Source organism: Ambystoma mexicanum, assembly GCF_040938575.1.
Source record: "Ambystoma mexicanum isolate Mex_15411 chromosome 12 unlocalized genomic scaffold, UKY_AmexF1_1 Mex_chr12_unloc.1, whole genome shotgun sequence".
Taxonomy (NCBI): domain Eukaryota; kingdom Metazoa; phylum Chordata; class Amphibia; order Caudata; family Ambystomatidae; genus Ambystoma; species Ambystoma mexicanum.
The window spans coordinates 13430448-13452675 of record NW_027182322.1 but is presented as its reverse complement, the minus strand read 5'-3'; the positions used below and the strand labels follow the sequence as shown (position 1 = coordinate 13452675).

The following is a 22228-nucleotide window of genomic DNA, read 5'->3' as shown; positions in this document are numbered from 1 at the left end:
ACAAAAACACAAAGAGAATATACCATAAATAGCTTTGAAAGAAGATTTTACTTTATATGTCGCTAGAAACAAATGTCTGAGTGTAGGGTGTCGTGTTTTGGTCTATCTCATTTACAGCTATTATAAAGACAATGTTTCTGAAGGAAGGATACATTAGGAAAGTGCAAAGTTTCTGGCAATGATGTTGTATTGCTTATGAGCAATATGTTCCTGTTGCAATGGAAGGCAGACTGCTTTTGATTCAGTTGCATGCTATATTAGATACATAGGTTCAACTTGGGTCAAATACTAAGATTAAAGCATCGGCCAAAAATAAACATTCCTCACATGCATAATGTTCCTTGTTTGAATAAGAAAGTAAAAAATGCGACTCTGGTGGGATTCGAACCCACAACCTTTGAATGACTTTGCCAATTCACTTAGAAGTGCAACGCGCTATCCATTGCGCCACAGAGCCAGATGCAAATCCACTTGCGTACAGTAAGGGATGATCGAAGTTTTGTCAATCCAGTGTTTACTTCACATCAAATTATCAAGCCTTCTGGGATACATGAAAGAATGATTGTTTTCTGAAACATAAAATGTCTCTAGCAAGAATCACACTTCTGTGTGAAACCTTGAACTGCACCTTTGTTCGCTTGGGGAGAAATTCAGAGAATAGGGTATTACAGTATTTTCTTGCCAAGTGAATTGGTTTGGACAACAATTCCATACCTTAATAAAAAAGAACTGGATAAAAAGTGCAGACATACAATTGGTTAACAATACAAAAACACAAAGAGAATATACCATAAATAGCTTTGAAAGAAGATTTTACTTTATATGTCGCTAGAAACAAATGTCTGAGTGTAGGGTGTCGTGTTTTGGTCTATCTCATTTACAGCTATTATAAAGACAATGTTTCTGAAGGAAGGATACATTAGGAAAGTGCAAAGTTTCTGGCAGTGATGTTGTATTGCTTATGAGCAATATGTTCCTGTTGCAATGGAAGGCAGACTGCTTTTGATTCAGTTGCATGCTATATTAGATACATAGGTTCAACTTGAGTCAAATACTAAGATTAAAGCATCGGCCAAAAATAAACATTCCTCACATGCATAATGTTCCTTGTTTGAATAAGAAAGTAAAAAATGCGACTCTGGTGGGATTCAAACCCACAACCTTTGAATGACTTTGCCAATTCACTTAGAAGTGCAACGCGCTATCCATTGCGCCACAGAGCCAGAAGCAAATCAACTTGCGTACAGTAAGGGATGATCGAAGTTTTGTCAATCCAGTGTTTACTTCACATCAAATTATCAAGCCTTCTGGGATACATGAAAGAATGATTGTTTTCTGAAACATAAAATGTCTCTAGCAAGAATCACACTTCTGTGTGAAACCTTGAACTGCACCTTTGTTCGCTTGGGGAGAAATTCAGAGAATAGGGTATTACAGTATTTTCTTGCCAAGTGAATAGGTTTGGACAACAATTCCATACCTTAATAAAAAAGAACTGGATAAAAAGTGCGGACATACAATTGGTTAACAATACAAAAACACAAAGAGAATATACCATAAATAGCTTTGAAAGAAGATTTTACTTTATATGTCGCTAGAAACAAATGTCTGAGTGTAGGGTGTCGTGTTTTGGTCTATCTCATTTACAGCTATTATAAAGACAATGTTTCTGAAGGAAGGATACATTAGGAAAGTGCAAAGTTTCTGGCAGTGATGTTGTATTGCTTATGAGCAATATGTTCCTGTTGCAATGGAAGGCAGACTGCTTTTGATTCAGTTGCATGCTATATTAGATACATAGGTTCAACTTGAGTCAAATACTAAGATTAAAGCATCGGCCAAAAATAAACATTCCTCACATGCATAATGTTCCTTGTTTGAATAAGAAAGTAAAAAATGCGACTCTGGTGGGATTCAAACCCACAACCTTTGAATGACTTTGCCAATTCACTTAGAAGTGCAACGCGCTATCCATTGCGCCACAGAGCCAGAAGCAAATCAACTTGCGTACAGTAAGGGATGATCGAAGTTTTGTCAATCCAGTGTTTACTTCACATCAAATTATCAAGCCTTCTGGGATACATGAAAGAATGATTGTTTTCTGAAACATAAAATGTCTCTAGCAAGAATCACACTTCTGTGTGAAACCTTGAACTGCACCTTTGTTCGCTTGGGGAGAAATTCAGAGAATAGGGTATTACAGTATTTTCTTGCCAAGTGAATAGGTTTGGACAACAATTCCATACCTTAATAAAAAAGAACTGGATAAAAAGTGCGGACATACAATTGGTTAACAATACAAAAACACAAAGAGAATATACCATAAATAGCTTTGAAAGAAGATTTTACTTTATATGTCGCTAGAAACAAATGTCTGAGTGTAGGGTGTCGTGTTTTGGTCTATCTCATTTACAGCTATTATAAAGACAATGTTTCTGAAGGAAGGATACATTAGGAAAGTGCAAAGTTTCTGGCAGTGATGTTGTATTGCTTATGAGCAATATGTTCCTGTTGCAATGGAAGGCAGACTGCTTTTGATTCAGTTGCATGCTGTATTAGATACATAGGTTCAACTTGGGTCAAATACTAAGATTAAAGCATCGGCCAAAAATAAACATTCCTCACATGCATAATGTTCCTTGTTTGAATAAGAAAGTAAAAAATGCGACTCTGGTGGGATTCGAACCCACAACCTTTGAATGACTTTGCCAATTCACTTAGAAGTCCAACGGCAGTCCATTCCGCCACAGATCCAAATGAAAATTCACTTGCGTACATTAAGGGATGATCGAAGTTTTGTCAATCCAGTGTTTACTTCACATCATATTATCAAGCCTTCTGGGATACATCAAAGAATGATTGTTTTCTGAAACATAAAATGTCTGTAGCAAGAATCACACTTCTGTGTGAAACCTTGAACTGCACCTTTGTTCGCTTGGGGAGAAATTCAGAGAATAGGGTATTACAGTATTTTCTTGCCAAGTGAATTGGTTTGGACAACAATTCCATACCTTAATAAAAAAGAACTGGATAAAAAGTGCAGACATACAATTGGTTAACAATACAAAAACAAAAAGAGAATATACCATAAATAGCTTTGAAAGAAGATTTTACTTTATATGTCGCTAGAAACAAATGTCTGAGTGTAGGGTGTCGTGTTTTTGGTCTATCTCATTTACAGCTATTATAAAGACAATGTTTCTGAAGGAAGGATACATTAGAAAAGTGCCAAGTTTCTGGCAGTGATGTTGTATTGCTTATGAGCAATATGTTCCTGTTGCAATGGAAGGCAGACTGCTTTCGATTCAGTTGCATGCTGTATTAGATACATAGGTTCAACTTGGGTCAAATACTAAGATTAAAGCATCGGCCAAAAATAAACATTCCTCACATGCATAATGTTCCTTGTTTGAATAAGAAAGTAAAAAATGTGACTCTGGTGGGATTCGAACCCACAACCTTTGAATGACTTTGCCAATTCACTTAGAAGTCCAACGCGCTATCCATTGCGCCACAGAGCCAGATGAAAATCAATTTGCGTAAATTAAGGGGTGATCGAAGTTTTGTCAATCCATTGTTTACTTCACATCATATTATCAAGCCTTCTGGGATACAAGAAAGAATAATTGTTTTCTGAAACATAAAATGTCTGTAGAAGAATCACACTTCTGGGTGAAACCTTGAACTACACCTTTGTTCCTTTAGGGATAAATTCGGAGAATAGGGTATTACTGTATTTTCTTGCAAACTGAATACGTTTGGACAACAATTCCATACCTTAATAGAAAAGAACTGGATAAAAAGTGCAGCCATACAATTGGTTAACAATACAAAAACACAAAGAGAATATACCATAAATAGCTTTGAAAGAAGATTTTACTTTATATGTCGCTAGAAACAAATGTCTGAGTGTAGGGTGTCGTGTTTTTGGTCTATCTCATTTACAGCTATTATAAAGACAATGTTTCTGAAGGAAGGATACATTAGGAAAGTGCAAAGTTTCTGGCAGTGATGTTGTATTGCTTATGAGCAATATGTTCCTGTTGCAATGGAAGGCAGACTGCTTTTGATTCAGTTGCATGCTGTATTAGATACATAGGTTCAACTTGGGTCAAATACTAAGATTAAAGCATCGGCCAAAAATAGACATTCCTCACATGCATAATGTTCCTTGTTTGAATAAGAAAGTCAAAAATGCGACTCTGGTGGGATTCAAACCCACAACCTTTGAATGACTTTGCACGTTCACTTAGAAGTCCAACACGCTATCCATTGCGCCACAGAGCCAGATAAAAATCCACTTGCGTACAGTAAGGGATGATCGAAGTTTTGTCAATCCAATGTTTACTTCACATCATATTATCAAGCCTTCTGGGATACAAGAAAGAATAATTGTTTTCTGAAACATAAAATGTCTGTAGAAGAATCACACTTCTGGGTGAAACCTTGAACTACACCTTTGTTCGCTTGGGGAGAAATTCAGAGAATAGGGTATTACAGTATTTTCTTGCCAAGTGAATTGGTTTGGACAACAATTCCATACCTTAATAAAAAAGAACTGGATAAAAAGTGCAGACATACAATTGGTTAACAATACAAAAACACAAAGAGAATATACCATAAATAGCTTTGAAAGAAGATTTTACTTTATATGTCGCTAGAAACAAAAGTCTGAGTGTAAGGTGTCGTGTTTTTGGTCTATCTCATTTACAGCTATTATAAAGACAATGTTTCTGAAGGAAGGATACATTAGAAAAGTGCCAAGTTTGTGGCAGTAATGTTGTATTGCTTATGAGCAATATGTTCCTGTTGCAATGGAAGGCAGACTGCTTTTGATTCAGTTGCATGCTGTATTAGATACATAGGTTCAACTTGGGTCAAATACTAAGATTAAAGCATCGGCCAAAAATAAACATTCCTCACATGCATAATGTTCCTTGTTTGAATAAGAAAGTAAAAAATGCAACTCTGGTGGGATTCGAACCCACAACCTTTGAATGACTTTGCCAATTCACTTAGAAGTCCAACGCGCTATGCATTGCGCCACAGATCTAGATGAAAATCAACTTGCGTAAATTAAGGAATGATCAAAGTTTTGTCAATCCAGTGTTTACTTCACATCATATTATCAAGCCTTCTGGGATACAAGAAAGAATAATTGTTTTCTGAAACATAAAATGTCTGTAGAAGAATCACACTTCTGGGTGAAACCTTGAACTACACCTTTGTTCCTTTAGGGATAAATTCGGAGAATAGGGTATTACTGTATTTTCTTGCAAACTGAATACGTTTGGACAACAATTCCATACCTTAATAGAAAAGAACTGGATAAAAAGTGCAGCCATACAATTGGTTAACAATACAAAAACACAAAGAGAATATACCATAAATAGCTTTGAAAGAAGATTTTATTTATATGTCGCTAGAAACAAATGTCTGAGTGTAGGGTGTCGTGTTTTTGGTCTATCTCATTTACAGCTATTATAAAGACAATGTTTCTGAAGGAAGGATACATTAGGAAAGTGCAATGTTTCTGGCAGTGATGTTGTATTGCTTATGAGCAATATGTTCCTGTTGCAATGGAAGGCAGACTGCTTTTGATTCAGTTGCATGCTGTATCAGATACATAGGTTCAACTTGGGTCAAATACTAAGATTAAAGCATCGGCCAAAAATAAACATTCCTCACGTGCATAATGTTCCTTGTTTGAATAAGAAAGTAAAAAATGCGACTCTGGTGGGATTCACACCCACAACCTTTGCATGACTTTGCCAATTCACTTAGAAGTCCAACGCGCTATCCATTGCGCCACAGAGCCAGATGAAAATCAACTTGCGTAAATTAAGGGATGATCGAAGTTTTGTCAATCCAGTGTTTACTTCACATCATATTATCAAGCCTTCTGGGATACAAGAAAGAATAATTGTTTTCTGAAACATAAAATGTCTGTAGAAGAATCACACTTCTGGGTGAAACCTTGAATTACACCTTTGTTCCTTTAGGGATAAATTCGGAGAATAGGGTATTACTGTATTTTCTTGCAAACTGAATACGTTTGGACAACAATTCCATACCTTAATAGAAAAGAACTGGATAAAAAGTGCAGCCATACAATTGGTTAACAATACAAAAACACAAAGAGAATATACCATAAATAGCTTTGAAAGAAGATTTTACTTTATATGTCGCTAGAAACAAATGTCTGAGTGTAGGGTGTCTTGTTTTTGGTCTATCTCATTTACAGCTGTTATAAAGACCATGTTTCTGAAGGAAGGATACATTAGGAAAGTGCAAAGTTTCTGGCAGTGATGTTGTATTGCTTATGAGCAATATGTTCCTGTTGCAATGGAAGGCAGACTGCTTTTGATTCAGTTGCATGCTGTATTAGATACATAGGTTCAACTTGGGTCAAATACTAAGATTAAAGCATCGGCCAAAAATAGACATTCCTCACATGCATAATGTTCCTTGTTTGAATAAGAAAGTAAAAAATGCGACTCTGGTGGGATTCAAACCCACAACCTTTGAATGACTTTGCCAATTCACTTAGAAGTCCAACACGCTATCGATTGCGCCAGAGAGCCAGATGAAAATCAACTTTCGTACATTAAGGGATGATCGAAGTTTTGTCAATCCAGTGTTTACTTCACATCATATTATCAAGCCTTCTGGGATACATGAAAGAATGATTGTTTTCTGAAACATAAAATGTCTGTAGCAAGAATCGCAGTTCGGGGTGAAACCTTGAACTGCACCTTTGTTCCTTTAGGGATAAATTCGGAGAATAGGGTATTACTGTATTTTCTTGCAAACTGAATAAGTTTGGACAACAATTCCATACCTTAATAAAAAAGAACTGGATAAAAAGTGCAGACATACAATTGGTTAACAATACAAAAACACAAAGAGAATATACCATAAATAGCTTTGAAAGAAGATTTTACTTTATATGTTGCTAGAAACAAATGTCTGAGTGTAGGGTGTCGTGTTTTTGGTCTATCTCATTTACAGCTATTATAAAGACAATGTTTCTGAAGGAAGGATACATTAGAAAAGTGCCAAGTTTCTGGCAGTGATGTTGTATTGCTTATGAGCAATATGTTCCTGTTGCAATGGAAGGCAGACTGCTTTTGATTCAGTTGCATGCTGTATTAGATACATAGGTTCAACTTGGGTCAAATACTAAGATTAAAGCATCGGCCAAAAATAAACATTCCTCACATGCATAATGTTCCTTGTTTGAATAAGAAAGTAAAAAACGCGACTCTGGTGGGATTCGAACCCACAAGCTTTGAATGACTTTGCCAATTCACTTAGAAGTCCAACGCGCTATCCATTGCGCCACAGAGCCAGATGCAAATCCACTTGCGTACAGTAAGGGATGATCGAAGTTTTGTCAATCCAGTGTTTACTTCACATCATATTATCAAGCCTTCTGGGATACATCAAAGAATGATTGTTTTCTGAAACATAAAATGTCTGTAGCAAGAATCACACTTCTGTGTGAAACCTTGAACTGCACCTTTGTTCGCTTGGGGAGAAATTCAGAGAATAGGGTATTACAGTATTTTCTTGCCAAGTGAATTGGTTTGGACAACAATTCCATACCTTAATAAAAAAGAACTGGATAAAAAGTGCAGACATACCATTGGTTAACAATACAAAAACACAAAGAGAATATACCATAAATAGCATTTAAAGAAGATTTTACTTTATATGTCGCTAGAAACAAATGTCTGAGTGTAGGGTGTCGTGTTTTTGGTCTATCTCATTTACAGCTATTATAAAGACAATGTTTCTGAAGGAAGGATACATTAGGAAAGTGCAAAGTTTCTGGCAGTGATGTTGTATTGCTTATGAGCAATATGTTCCTGTTGCAATGGAAGGCAGACTGCTTTTGATTCAGTTGCATGCTGTATTAGATACATAGGTTCAACTTGGGTCAAATACTAAGATTAAAGCATCGGCCATAAATAGACATTCCTCACATGCATAATGTTCCTTGTTTGAAAAAGAAAGTAAAAAATGCGACTCTGGTGGGATTCGAACCCACAACCTTTGAATGACTTTGCCAATTCACTTAAAAGTGCAACGCGCTATCCATTGCGCCACAGAGCCAGATGCAAATCCACTTGCGTACAGTAAGGGATGATCGAAGTTTTGTCAATCCAGTGTTTACTTCACATCACATTATCAAGCCTTCTGGGATACATGAAAGAATGATTGTTTTCTGAAACATAAAATGTCTGTAGCAAGAATCACACTTCTGTGTGAAACCTTGAACTGCACCTTTGTTCGCTTGGGGAGAAATTCAGAGAATAGGGTATTACTGTATTTTCTTGCCAAGTGAATAGGTTTGGACAACAATTCCATACCTTAATAAAAAAGAACTGGATAAAAAGTGCAGACATACAATTGGTTAACAATACAAAAACACAAAGAGAATATACCATAAATAGCTTTGAAAGAAGATTTTACTTTATATGTCGCTAGAAACAAATGTCTGAGTGTAGGGTGTCGTGTTTTGGTCTATCTCATTTACAGCTATTATAAAGACAATGTTTCTGAAGGAAGGATACATTAGGAAAGTGCAAAGTTTCTGGCAGTGATGTTGTATTGCTTATGAGCAATATGTTCCTGTTGCAATGGAAGGCAGACTGCTTTTGATTCAGTTGCATGCTATATTAGATACATAGGTTCAACTTGGGTCAAATACTAAGATTAAAGCATCGGCCAAAAATAAACATTCCTCACATGCATAATGTTCCTTGTTTGAATAAGAAAGTAAAAAATGCGACTCTGGTGGGATTCAAACCCACAACCTTTGAATGACTTTGCCAATTCACTTAGAAGTGCAACGCGCTATCCATTGCGCCACAGAGCCAGAAGCAAATCAACTTGCGTACAGTAAGGGATGATCGAAGTTTTGTCAATCCAGTGTTTACTTCACATCAAATTATCAAGCCTTCTGGGATACATGAAAGAATGATTGTTTTCTGAAACATAAAATGTCTCTAGCAAGAATCACACTTCTGTGTGAAACCTTGAACTGCACCTTTGTTCGCTTGGGGAGAAATTCAGAGAATAGGGTATTACAGTATTTTCTTGCCAAGTGAATAGGTTTGGACAACAATTCCATACCTTAATAAAAAAGAACTGGATAAAAAGTGCGGACATACAATTGGTTAACAATACAAAAACACAAAGAGAATATACCATAAATAGCTTTGAAAGAAGATTTTACTTTATATGTCGCTAGAAACAAATGTCTGAGTGTAGGGTGTCGTGTTTTGGTCTATCTCATTTACAGCTATTATAAAGACAATGTTTCTGAAGGAAGGATACATTAGGAAAGTGCAAAGTTTCTGGCAGTGATGTTGTATTGCTTATGAGCAATATGTTCCTGTTGCAATGGAAGGCAGACTGCTTTTGATTCAGTTGCATGCTGTATTAGATACATAGGTTCAACTTGGGTCAAATACTAAGATTAAAGCATCGGCCAAAAATAAACATTCCTCACATGCATAATGTTCCTTGTTTGAATAAGAAAGTAAAAAATGCGACTCTGGTGGGATTCGAACCCACAACCTTTGAATGACTTTGCCAATTCACTTAGAAGTCCAACGGCAGTCCATTCCGCCACAGATCCAAATGAAAATTCACTTGCGTACATTAAGGGATGATCGAAGTTTTGTCAATCCAGTGTTTACTTCACATCATATTATCAAGCCTTCTGGGATACATCAAAGAATGATTGTTTTCTGAAACATAAAATGTCTGTAGCAAGAATCACACTTCTGTGTGAAACCTTGAACTGCACCTTTGTTCGCTTGGGGAGAAATTCAGAGAATAGGGTATTACAGTATTTTCTTGCCAAGTGAATTGGTTTGGACAACAATTCCATACCTTAATAAAAAAGAACTGGATAAAAAGTGCAGACATACAATTGGTTAACAATACAAAAACAAAAAGAGAATATACCATAAATAGCTTTGAAAGAAGATTTTACTTTATATGTCGCTAGAAACAAATGTCTGAGTGTAGGGTGTCGTGTTTTTGGTCTATCTCATTTACAGCTATTATAAAGACAATGTTTCTGAAGGAAGGATACATTAGAAAAGTGCCAAGTTTCTGGCAGTGATGTTGTATTGCTTATGAGCAATATGTTCCTGTTGCAATGGAAGGCAGACTGCTTTCGATTCAGTTGCATGCTGTATTAGATACATAGGTTCAACTTGGGTCAAATACTAAGATTAAAGCATCGGCCAAAAATAAACATTCCTCACATGCATAATGTTCCTTGTTTGAATAAGAAAGTAAAAAATGTGACTCTGGTGGGATTCGAACCCACAACCTTTGAATGACTTTGCCAATTCACTTAGAAGTCCAACGCGCTATCCATTGCGCCACAGAGCCAGATGAAAATCAATTTGCGTAAATTAAGGGGTGATCGAAGTTTTGTCAATCCATTGTTTACTTCACATCATATTATCAAGCCTTCTGGGATACAAGAAAGAATAATTGTTTTCTGAAACATAAAATGTCTGTAGAAGAATCACACTTCTGGGTGAAACCTTGAACTACACCTTTGTTCCTTTAGGGATAAATTCGGAGAATAGGGTATTACTGTATTTTCTTGCAAACTGAATACGTTTGGACAACAATTCCATACCTTAATAGAAAAGAACTGGATAAAAAGTGCAGCCATACAATTGGTTAACAATACAAAAACACAAAGAGAATATACCATAAATAGCTTTGAAAGAAGATTTTACTTTATATGTCGCTAGAAACAAATGTCTGAGTGTAGGGTGTCGTGTTTTTGGTCTATCTCATTTACAGCTATTATAAAGACAATGTTTCTGAAGGAAGGATACATTAGGAAAGTGCAAAGTTTCTGGCAGTGATGTTGTATTGCTTATGAGCAATATGTTCCTGTTGCAATGGAAGGCAGACTGCTTTTGATTCAGTTGCATGCTGTATTAGATACATAGGTTCAACTTGGGTCAAATACTAAGATTAAAGCATCGGCCAAAAATAGACATTCCTCACATGCATAATGTTCCTTGTTTGAATAAGAAAGTCAAAAATGCTACTCTGGTGGGATTCAAACCCACAACCTTTGAATGACTTTGCACGTTCACTTAGAAGTCCAACACACTATCCATTGCGCCACAGAGCCAGATAAAAATCCACTTGCGTACAGTAAGGGATGATCGAAGTTTTGTCAATCCAATGTTTACTTCACATCATATTATCAAGCCTTCTGGGATACAAGAAAGAATAATTGTTTTCTGAAACATAAAATGTCTGTAGAAGAATCACACTTCTGGGTGAAACCTTGAACTACACCTTTGTTCGCTTGGGGAGAAATTCAGAGAATAGGGTATTACAGTATTTTCTTGCCAAATGAATTGGTTTGGACAACAATTCCATACCTTAATAAAAAAGAACTGGATAAAAAGTGCAGACATACAATTGGTTAACAATACAAAAACACAAAGAGAATATACCATAAATAGCTTTGAAAGAAGATTTTACTTTATATGTCGCTAGAAACAAAAGTCTGAGTGTAGGGTGTCGTGTTTTTGGTCTATCTCATTTACAGCTATTATAAAGACAATGTTTCTGAAGGAAGGATACATTAGAAAAGTGCCAAGTTTGTGGCAGTAATGTTGTATTGCTTATGAGCAATATGTTCCTGTTGCAATGGAAGGCAGACTGCTTTTGATTCAGTTGCATGCTGTATTAGATACATAGGTTCAACTTGGGTCAAATACTAAGATTAAAGCATCGGCCAAAAATAAACATTCCTCACATGCATAATGTTCCTTGTTTGAATAAGAAAGTAAAAAATGCGACTCTGGTGGGATTCGAACCCACAACCTTTGAATGACTTTGCCAATTCACTTAGAAGTCCAACGCGCTATGCATTGCGCCACAGAGCCAGATGAAAATCAACTTGCGTAAATTAAGGAATGATCAAAGTTTTGTCAATCCAGTGTTTACTTCACATCATATTATCAAGCCTTCTGGGATACAAGAAAGAATAATTGTTTTCTGAAACATAAAATGTCTGTAGAAGAATCACACTTCTGGGTGAAACCTTGAACTACACCTTTGTTCCTTTAGGGATAAATTCGGAGAATAGGGTATTACTGTATTTTCTTGCAAACTGAATACGTTTGGACAACAATTCCATACCTTAATAGAAAAGAACTGGATAAAAAGTGCAGCCATACAATTGGTTAACAATACAAAAACACAAAGAGAATATACCATAAATAGCTTTGAAAGAAGATTTTATTTATATGTCGCTAGAAACAAATGTCTGAGTGTAGGGTGTCGTGTTTTTGGTCTATCTCATTTACAGCTATTATAAAGACAATGTTTCTGAAGGAAGGATACATTAGGAAAGTGCAATGTTTCTGGCAGTGATGTTGTATTGCTTATGAGCAATATGTTCCTGTTGCAATGGAAGGCAGACTGCTTTTGATTCAGTTGCATGCTGTATCAGATACATAGGTTCAACTTGGGTCAAATACTAAGATTAAAGCATCGGCCAAAAATAAACATTCCTCACGTGCATAATGTTCCTTGTTTGAATAAGAAAGTAAAAAATGCGACTCTGGTGGGATTCACACCCACAACCTTTGCATGACTTTGCCAATTCACTTAGAAGTCCAACGCGCTATCCATTGCGCCACAGAGCCAGATGAAAATCAACTTGCGTAAATTAAGGGATGATCGAAGTTTTGTCAATCCAGTGTTTACTTCACATCATATTATCAAGCCTTCTGGGATACAAGAAAGAATAATTGTTTTCTGAAACATAAAATGTCTGTAGAAGAATCACACTTCTGGGTGAAACCTTGAATTACACCTTTGTTCCTTTAGGGATAAATTCGGAGAATAGGGTATTACTGTATTTTCTTGCAAACTGAATACATTTGGACAACAATTCCATACCTTAATAGAAAAGAACTGGATAAAAAGTGCAGCCATACAATTGGTTAACAATACAAAAACACAAAGAGAATATACCATAAATAGCTTTGAAAGAAGATTTTACTTTATATGTCGCTAGAAACAAAAGTCTGAGTGTAGGGTGTCGTGTTTTTGGTCTATCTCATTTACAGCTATTATAAAGACAATGTTTCTGAAGGAAGGATACATTAGAAAAGTGCCAAGTTTGTGGCAGTAATGTTGTATTGCTTATGAGCAATATGTTCCTGTTGCAATGGAAGGCAGACTGCTTTTGATTCAGTTGCATGCTGTATTAGATACATAGGTTCAACTTGGGTCAAATACTAAGATTAAAGCATCGGCCAAAAATAAACATTCCTCACATGCATAATGTTCCTTGTTTGAATAAGAAAGTAAAAAATGCGACTCTGGTGGGATTCGAACCCACAACCTTTGAATGACTTTGCCAATTCACTTAGAAGTCCAACACGCTATCGATTGCGCCAGAGAGCCAGATGAAAATCAACTTTCGTACATTAAGGGATGATCGAAGTTTTGTCAATCCAGTGTTTACTTCACATCATATTATCAAGCCTTCTGGGATACATGAAAGAATGATTGTTTTCTGAAACATAAAATGTCTGTAGCAAGAATCGCAGTTCGGGGTGAAACCTTGAACTGCACCTTTGTTCCTTTAGGGATAAATTCGGAGAATAGGGTATTACTGTATTTTCTTGCAAACTGAATAAGTTTGGACAACAATTCCATACCTTAATAAAAAAGAACTGGATAAAAAGTGCAGACATACAATTGGTTAACAATACAAAAACACAAAGAGAATATACCATAAATAGCTTTGAAAGAAGATTTTACTTTATATGTCGCTAGAAACAAATGTCTGAGTGTAGGGTGTCGTGTTTTTGGTCTATCTCATTTACAGCTATTATAAAGACAATGTTTCTGAAGGAAGGATACATTAGGAAAGTGCAATGTTTCTGGCAGTGATGTTGTATTGCTTATGAGCAATATGTTCCTGTTGCAATGGAAGGCAGACTGCTTTTGATTCAGTTGCATGCTGTATCAGATACATAGGTTCAACTTGGGTCAAATACTAAGATTAAAGCATCGGCCAAAAATAAACATTCCTCACGTGCATAATGTTCCTTGTTTGAATAAGAAAGTAAAAAATGCGACTCTGGTGGGATTCACACCCACAACCTTTGCATGACTTTGCCAATTCACTTAGAAGTCCAACGCGCTATCCATTGCGCCACAGAGCCAGATGAAAATCAACTTGCGTAAATTAAGGGATGATCGAAGTTTTGTCAATCCAGTGTTTACTTCACATCATATTATCAAGCCTTCTGGGATACAAGAAAGAATAATTGTTTTCTGAAACATAAAATGTCTGTAGAAGAATCACACTTCTGGGTGAAACCTTGAATTACACCTTTGTTCCTTTAGGGATAAATTCGGAGAATAGGGTATTACTGTATTTTCTTGCAAACTGAATACGTTTGGACAACAATTCCATACCTTAATAGAAAAGAACTGGATAAAAAGTGCAGCCATACAATTGGTTAACAATACAAAAACACAAAGAGAATATACCATAAATAGCTTTGAAAGAAGATTTTACTTTATATGTCGCTAGAAACAAATGTCTGAGTGTAGGGTGTCTTGTTTTTGGTCTATCTCATTTACAGCTGTTATAAAGACCATGTTTCTGAAGGAAGGATACATTAGGAAAGTGCAAAGTTTCTGGCAGTGATGTTGTATTGCTTATGAGCAATATGTTCCTGTTGCAATGGAAGGCAGACTGCTTTTGATTCAGTTGCATGCTGTATTAGATACATAGGTTCAACTTGGGTCAAATACTAAGATTAAAGCATCGGCCAAAAATAGACATTCCTCACATGCATAATGTTCCTTGTTTGAATAAGAAAGTAAAAAATGCGACTCTGGTGGGATTCAAACCCACAACCTTTGAATGACTTTGCCAATTCACTTAGAAGTCCAACACGCTATCGATTGCGCCAGAGAGCCAGATGAAAATCAACTTTCGTACATTAAGGGATGATCGAAGTTTTGTCAATCCAGTGTTTACTTCACATCATATTATCAAGCCTTCTGGGATACATGAAAGAATGATTGTTTTCTGAAACATAAAATGTCTGTAGCAAGAATCGCAGTTCGGGGTGAAACCTTGAACTGCACCTTTGTTCCTTTAGGGATAAATTCGGAGAATAGGGTATTACTGTATTTTCTTGCAAACTGAATAAGTTTGGACAACAATTCCATACCTTAATAAAAAAGAACTGGATAAAAAGTGCAGACATACAATTGGTTAACAATACAAAAACACAAAGAGAATATACCATAAATAGCTTTGAAAGAAGATTTTACTTTATATGTCGCTAGAAACAAATGTCTGAGTGTAGGGTGTCGTGTTTTTGGTCTATCTCATTTACAGCTATTATAAAGACAATGTTTCTGAAGGAAGGATACATTAGAAAAGTGCCAAGTTTCTGGCAGTGATGTTGTATTGCTTATGAGCAATATGTTCCTGTTGCAATGGAAGGCAGACTGCTTTTGATTCAGTTGCATGCTGTATTAGATACATAGGTTCAACTTGGGTCAAATACTAAGATTAAAGCATCGGCCAAAAATAAACATTCCTCACATGCATAATGTTCCTTGTTTGAATAAGAAAGTAAAAAACGCGACTCTGGTGGGATTCGAACCCACAAGCTTTGAATGACTTTGCCAATTCACTTAGAAGTCCAACGCGCTATCCATTGCGCCACAGAGCCAGATACAAATCCACTTGCGTACAGTAAGGGATGATCGAAGTTTTGTCAATCCAGTGTTTACTTCACATCACATTATCAAGCCTTCTGGGATACATGAAAGAATTATTGTTTTCTGAAACATAAAATGTCTGTAGCAAGAATCACACTTCTGTGTGAAACCTTGAACTGCACCTTTGTTCGCTTGGGGAGAAATTCAGAGAATAGGGTATTACAGTATTTTCTTGCCAAGTGAATAGGTTTGGACAACAATTCCATACCTTAATAAAAAAGAACTGGATAAAAAGTGCAGACATACAATTGGTTAACAATACAAAAACACAAAGAGAATATACCATAAATAGCTTTGAAAGAAGATTTTACTTTATATGTCGCTAGAAACAAATGTCTGAGTGTAGGGTGTCGTGTTTTTGGTCTATCTCATTTACAGCTATTATAAAGACAATGTTTCTGAAGGAAGGATACATTAGGAAAGTGCAAAGTTTCTGGCAGTGATGTTGTATTGCTTATGAGCAATATGTTCCTGTTGCAATGGAAGGCAGACTGCTTTTGATTCAGTTGCATGCTGTATTAGATACATAGGTTCAACTTGGGTCAAATACTAAGATTAAAGCATCGGCCAAAAATAAACATTCCTCACATGCATAATGTTCCTTGTTTGAATAAGAAAGTAAAAAATTCGACTCTGGTGGGATTCGAACCCACAACCTTTGAATGACTTTGCAAATTCACTTAGAAGTCCAACGCGCTATCCATTCCGCCACAGATCCAGACGAAAGTTAACTTGCGTACATTAAGGGATGATCGAAGTTTTGTCAATCCAGTGTTTACTTCACATCATATTATCAAGCCTTCTGATTTACATCAAAGAATGATTGTTTTCTGAAACATAAAATGTCTGTAGCAAGAATCACACTTCTGTGTGAAACCTTGAACTGCACCTTTGTTCGCTTGGGGAGAAATTCAGAGAATAGGGTATTACAGTATTTTCTTGCCAAGTGAATTGGTTTGGACAACAATTCCATACCTTAATAAAAAAGAACTGGATAAAAAGTGCAGACATACCATTGGTTAACAATACAAAAACACAAAGAGAATATACCATAAATAGCATTTAAAGAAGATTTTACTTTATATGTCGCTAGAAACAAATGTCTGAGTGTAGGGTGTCGTGTTTTTGGTCTATCTCATTTACAGCTATTATAAAGACAATGTTTCTGAAGGACGGATACATTAGGAAAGTGCAAAGTTTCTGGCAGTGATGTTGTATTGCTTATGAGCAATATGTTCCTGTTGCAATGGAAGGCAGACTGCTTTTGATTCAGTTGCATGCTGTATTAGATACATAGGTTCAACTTGGGTCAAATACTAAGATTAAAGCATCGGCCAAAAATAGACATTCCTCACATGCATAATGTTCCTTGTTTGAAAAAGAAAGTAAAAAATGCGACTCTGGTGGGATTCGAACCCACAACCTTTGAATGACTTTGCCAATTCACTTAGAAGTGCAACTCGCTATCCATTGCGCCACAGAGCCAGATGCAAATCCACTTGCGTACAGTAAGGGATGATCGAAGTTTTGTCAATCCAGTGTTTACTTCACATCACATTATCAAGCCTTCTGGGATACATGAAAGAATGATTGTTTTCTGAAACATAAAATGTCTGTAGCAAGAATCACACTTCTGTGTGAAACCTTGAACTGCACCTTTGTTCGCTTGGGGAGAAATTCAGAGAATAGGGTATTACTGTATTTTCTTGCCAAGTGAATAGGTTTGGACAACAATTCCATACCTTAATAAAAAAGAACTGGATAAAAAATGCAGACATACAATTGGTTAACAATACAAAAACACAAAGAGAATATACCATAAATAGCTTTGAAAGAAGATTTTACTTTATATGTCGCTAGAAACAAATGTCTGAGTGTAGGGTGTCGTGTTTTGGTCTATCTCATTTACAGCTATTATAAAGACAATGTTTCTGAAGGAAGGATACATTAGGAAAGTGCAAAGTTTCTGGCAGTGATGTTGTATTGCTTATGAGCAATATGTTCCTGTTGCAATGGAAGGCAGACTGCTTTTGATTCAGTTGCATGCTGTATTAGATACATAGGTTCAACTTGGGTCAAATACTAAGATTAAAGTATCGGCCAAAAATAAACATTCCTCACATGCATAATGTTCCTTGTTTGAATAAGAAAGTAAAAAACGCGACTCTGGTGGGATTCGAACCCACAAGCTTTGAATGACTTTGCCAATTCACTTAGAAGTCCAACGCGCTATCCATTGCGCCACAGAGCCAGATGCAAATCCACTTGCGTACAGTAAGGGATGATCGAAGTTTTGTCAATCCAGTGTTTACTTCACATCACATTATCAAGCCTTCTGGGATACATGAAAGAATTATTGTTTTCTGAAACATAAAATGTCTGTAGCAAGAATCACACTTCTGTGTGAAACCTTGAACTGCACCTTTGTTCGCTTGGGGAGAAATTCAGAGAATAGGGTATTACAGTATTTTCTTGCCAAGTGAATAGGTTTGGACAACAATTCCATACCTTAATAAAAAAGAACTGGATAAAAAGTGCAGACATACAATTGGTTAACAATACAAAAACACAAAGAGAATATACCATAAATAGCTTTGAAAGAAGATTTTACTTTATATGTCGCTAGAAACAAATGTCTGAGTGTAGGGTGTCGTGTTTTTGGTCTATCTCATTTACAGCTATTATAAAGACAATGTTTCTGAAGGAAGGATACATTAGAAAAGTGCCAAGTTTCTGGCAGTGATGTTGTATTGCTTATGAGCAATATGTTCCTGTTGCAATGGAAGGCAGACTGCTTTTGATTCAGTTGCATGCTGTATTAGATACATAGGTTCAACTTGGGTCAAATACTAAGATTAAAGCATCGGCCAAAAATAAACATTCCTCACATGCATAATGTTCCTTGTTTGAATAAGAAAGTAAAAGATTCGACTCTGGTGGGATTCGAACCCACAACCTTTGAATGACTTTGCCAATTCACTTAGAAGTCCAACGCGCTATCCATTCCGCCACAGATCCAGACGAAAATTAACTTGCGTACATTAAGGGATGATCGAAGTTTTGTCAATCCAGTGTTTACTTCACATCATATTATCAAGCCTTCTGGGATACATCAAAGAATGATTGTTTTCTGAAACATAAAATGTCTGTAGCAAGAATCACACTTCTGTGTGAAACCTTGAACTGCACCTTTGTTCGCTTGGGGAGAAATTCAGAGAATAGGGTATTACAGTATTTTCTTGCCAAGTGAATTGGTTTGGACAACAATTCCATACCTTAATAAAAAAGAACTGGATAAAAAGTGCAGACATACAATTGGTTAACAATACAAAAACACAAAGAGAATATACCATAAATAGCTTTGAAAGAAGATTTTACTTTATATGTCGCTAGAAACAAATGTCTGAGTGTAGGGTGTCGTGTTTTGGTCTATCTCATTTACAGCTATTATAAAGACAATGTTTCTGAAGGAAGGATACATTAGGAAAGTGCAAAGTTTCTGGCAATGATGTTGTATTGCTTATGAGCAATATGTTCCTGTTGCAATGGAAGGCAGACTGCTTTTGATTCAGTTGCATGCTATATTAGATACATAGGTTCAACTTGGGTCAAATACTAAGATTAAAGCATCGGCCAAAAATAAACATTCCTCACATGCATAATGTTCCTTGTTTGAATAAGAAAGTAAAAAATGCGACTCTGGTGGGATTCGAACCCACAACCTTTGAATGACTTTGCCAATTCACTTAGAAGTGCAACGCGCTATCCATTGCGCCACAGAGCCAGATGCAAATCCACTTGCGTACAGTAAGGGATGATCGAAGTTTTGTCAATCCAGTGTTTACTTCACATCAAATTATCAAGCCTTCTGGGATACATGAAAGAATGATTGTTTTCTGAAACATAAAATGTCTCTAGCAAGAATCACACTTCTGTGTGAAACCTTGAACTGCACCTTTGTTCGCTTGGGGAGAAATTCAGAGAATAGGGTATTACAGTATTTTCTTGCCAAGTGAATTGGTTTGGACAACAATTCCATACCTTAATAAAAAAGAACTGGATAAAAAGTGCAGACATACAATTGGTTAACAATACAAAAACACAAAGAGAATATACCATAAATAGCTTTGAAAGAAGATTTTACTTTATATGTCGCTAGAAACAAATGTCTGAGTGTAGGGTGTCGTGTTTTGGTCTATCTCATTTACAGCTATTATAAAGACAATGTTTCTGAAGGAAGGATACATTAGGAAAGTGCAAAGTTTCTGGCAGTGATGTTGTATTGCTTATGAGCAATATGTTCCTGTTGCAATGGAAGGCAGACTGCTTTTGATTCAGTTGCATGCTATATTAGATACATAGGTTCAACTTGGGTCAAATACTAAGATTAAAGCATCGGCCAAAAATAAACATTCCTCACATGCATAATGTTCCTTGTTTGAATAAGAAAGTAAAAAATGCGACTCTGGTGGGATTCAAACCCACAACCTTTGAATGACTTTGCCAATTCACTTAGAAGTGCAACGCGCTATCCATTGCGCCACAGAGCCAGAAGCAAATCAACTTGCGTACAGTAAGGGATGATCGAAGTTTTGTCAATCCAGTGTTTACTTCACATCAAATTATCAAGCCTTCTGGGATACATGAAAGAATGATTGTTTTCTGAAACATAAAATGTCTCTAGCAAGAATCACACTTCTGTGTGAAACCTTGAACTGCACCTTTGTTCGCTTGGGGAGAAATTCAGAGAATAGGGTATTACAGTATTTTCTTGCCAAGTGAATAGGTTTGGACAACAATTCCATACCTTAATAAAAAAGAACTGGATAAAAAGTGCGGACATACAATTGGTTAACAATACAAAAACACAAAGAGAATATACCATAAATAGCTTTGAAAGAAGATTTTACTTTATATGTCGCTAGAAACAAATGTCTGAGTGTAGGGTGTCGTGTTTTGGTCTATCTCATTTACAGCTATTATAAAGACAATGTTTCTGAAGGAAGGATACATTAGGAAAGTGCAAAGTTTCTGGCAGTGATGTTGTATTGCTTATGAGCAATATGTTCCTGTTGCAATGGAAGGCAGACTGCTTTTGATTCAGTTGCATGCTGTATTAGATACATAGGTTCAACTTGGGTCAAATACTAAGATTAAAGCATCGGCCAAAAATAAACATTCCTCACATGCATAATGTTCCTTGTTTGAATAAGAAAGTAAAAAATGCGACTCTGGTGGGATTCGAACCCACAACCTTTGAATGACTTTGCCAATTCACTTAGAAGTCCAACGGCAGTCCATTCCGCCACAGATCCAAATGAAAATTCACTTGCGTACATTAAGGGATGATCGAAGTTTTGTCAATCCAGTGTTTACTTCACATCATATTATCAAGCCTTCTGGGATACATCAAAGAATGATTGTTTTCTGAAACATAAAATGTCTGTAGCAAGAATCACACTTCTGTGTGAAACCTTGAACTGCACCTTTGTTCGCTTGGGGAGAAATTCAGAGAATAGGGTATTACAGTATTTTCTTGCCAAGTGAATTGGTTTGGACAACAATTCCATACCTTAATAAAAAAGAACTGGATAAAAAGTGCAGACATACAATTGGTTAACAATACAAAAACAAAAAGAGAATATACCATAAATAGCTTTGAAAGAAGATTTTACTTTATATGTCGCTAGAAACAAATGTCTGAGTGTAGGGTGTCGTGTTTTTGGTCTATCTCATTTACAGCTATTATAAAGACAATGTTTCTGAAGGAAGGATACATTAGAAAAGTGCCAAGTTTCTGGCAGTGATGTTGTATTGCTTATGAGCAATATGTTCCTGTTGCAATGGAAGGCAGACTGCTTTCGATTCAGTTGCATGCTGTATTAGATACATAGGTTCAACTTGGGTCAAATACTAAGATTAAAGCATCGGCCAAAAATAAACATTCCTCACATGCATAATGTTCCTTGTTTGAATAAGAAAGTAAAAAATGTGACTCTGGTGGGATTCGAACCCACAACCTTTGAATGACTTTGCCAATTCACTTAGAAGTCCAACGCGCTATCCATTGCGCCACAGAGCCAGATGAAAATCAACTTGCGTAAATTAAGGGGTGATCGAAGTTTTGTCAATCCATTGTTTACTTCACATCATATTATCAAGCCTTCTGGGATACAAGAAAGAATAATTGTTTTCTGAAACATAAAATGTCTGTAGAAGAATCACACTTCTGGGTGAAACCTTGAACTACACCTTTGTTCCTTTAGGGATAAATTCGGAGAATAGGGTATTACTGTATTTTCTTGCAAACTGAATACGTTTGGACAACAATTCCATACCTTAATAGAAAAGAACTGGATAAAAAGTGCAGCCATACAATTGGTTAACAATACAAAAACAC

General features: G+C 36.2%; 3 non-coding genes across 3 annotated transcripts; all 3 read right to left on the bottom strand.

Annotated features, from left to right (window-relative positions):
* Positions 1–3431: 3431 nt before the first annotated feature.
* TRNAR-UCU (transfer RNA arginine (anticodon UCU)) lies at positions 3432–3521 on the bottom strand. The gene is given in 2 exon segments: positions 3432–3467; positions 3485–3521. It is a non-coding gene; the product is annotated as a tRNA-Arg (tRNA).
* A 6805-nt stretch (positions 3522–10326) lies between these two features.
* On the bottom strand, positions 10327–10416 carry TRNAR-UCU (transfer RNA arginine (anticodon UCU)). Its single transcript is given in 2 exon segments — positions 10327–10362; positions 10380–10416. It is a non-coding gene; the product is annotated as a tRNA-Arg (tRNA).
* Positions 10417–21820: 11404 nt separating this feature from the next.
* On the bottom strand, positions 21821–21910 carry TRNAR-UCU (transfer RNA arginine (anticodon UCU)). Its single transcript is given in 2 exon segments — positions 21821–21856; positions 21874–21910. It is a non-coding gene; the product is annotated as a tRNA-Arg (tRNA).
* Between the last annotated feature and the right edge of the window lie 318 nt (positions 21911–22228).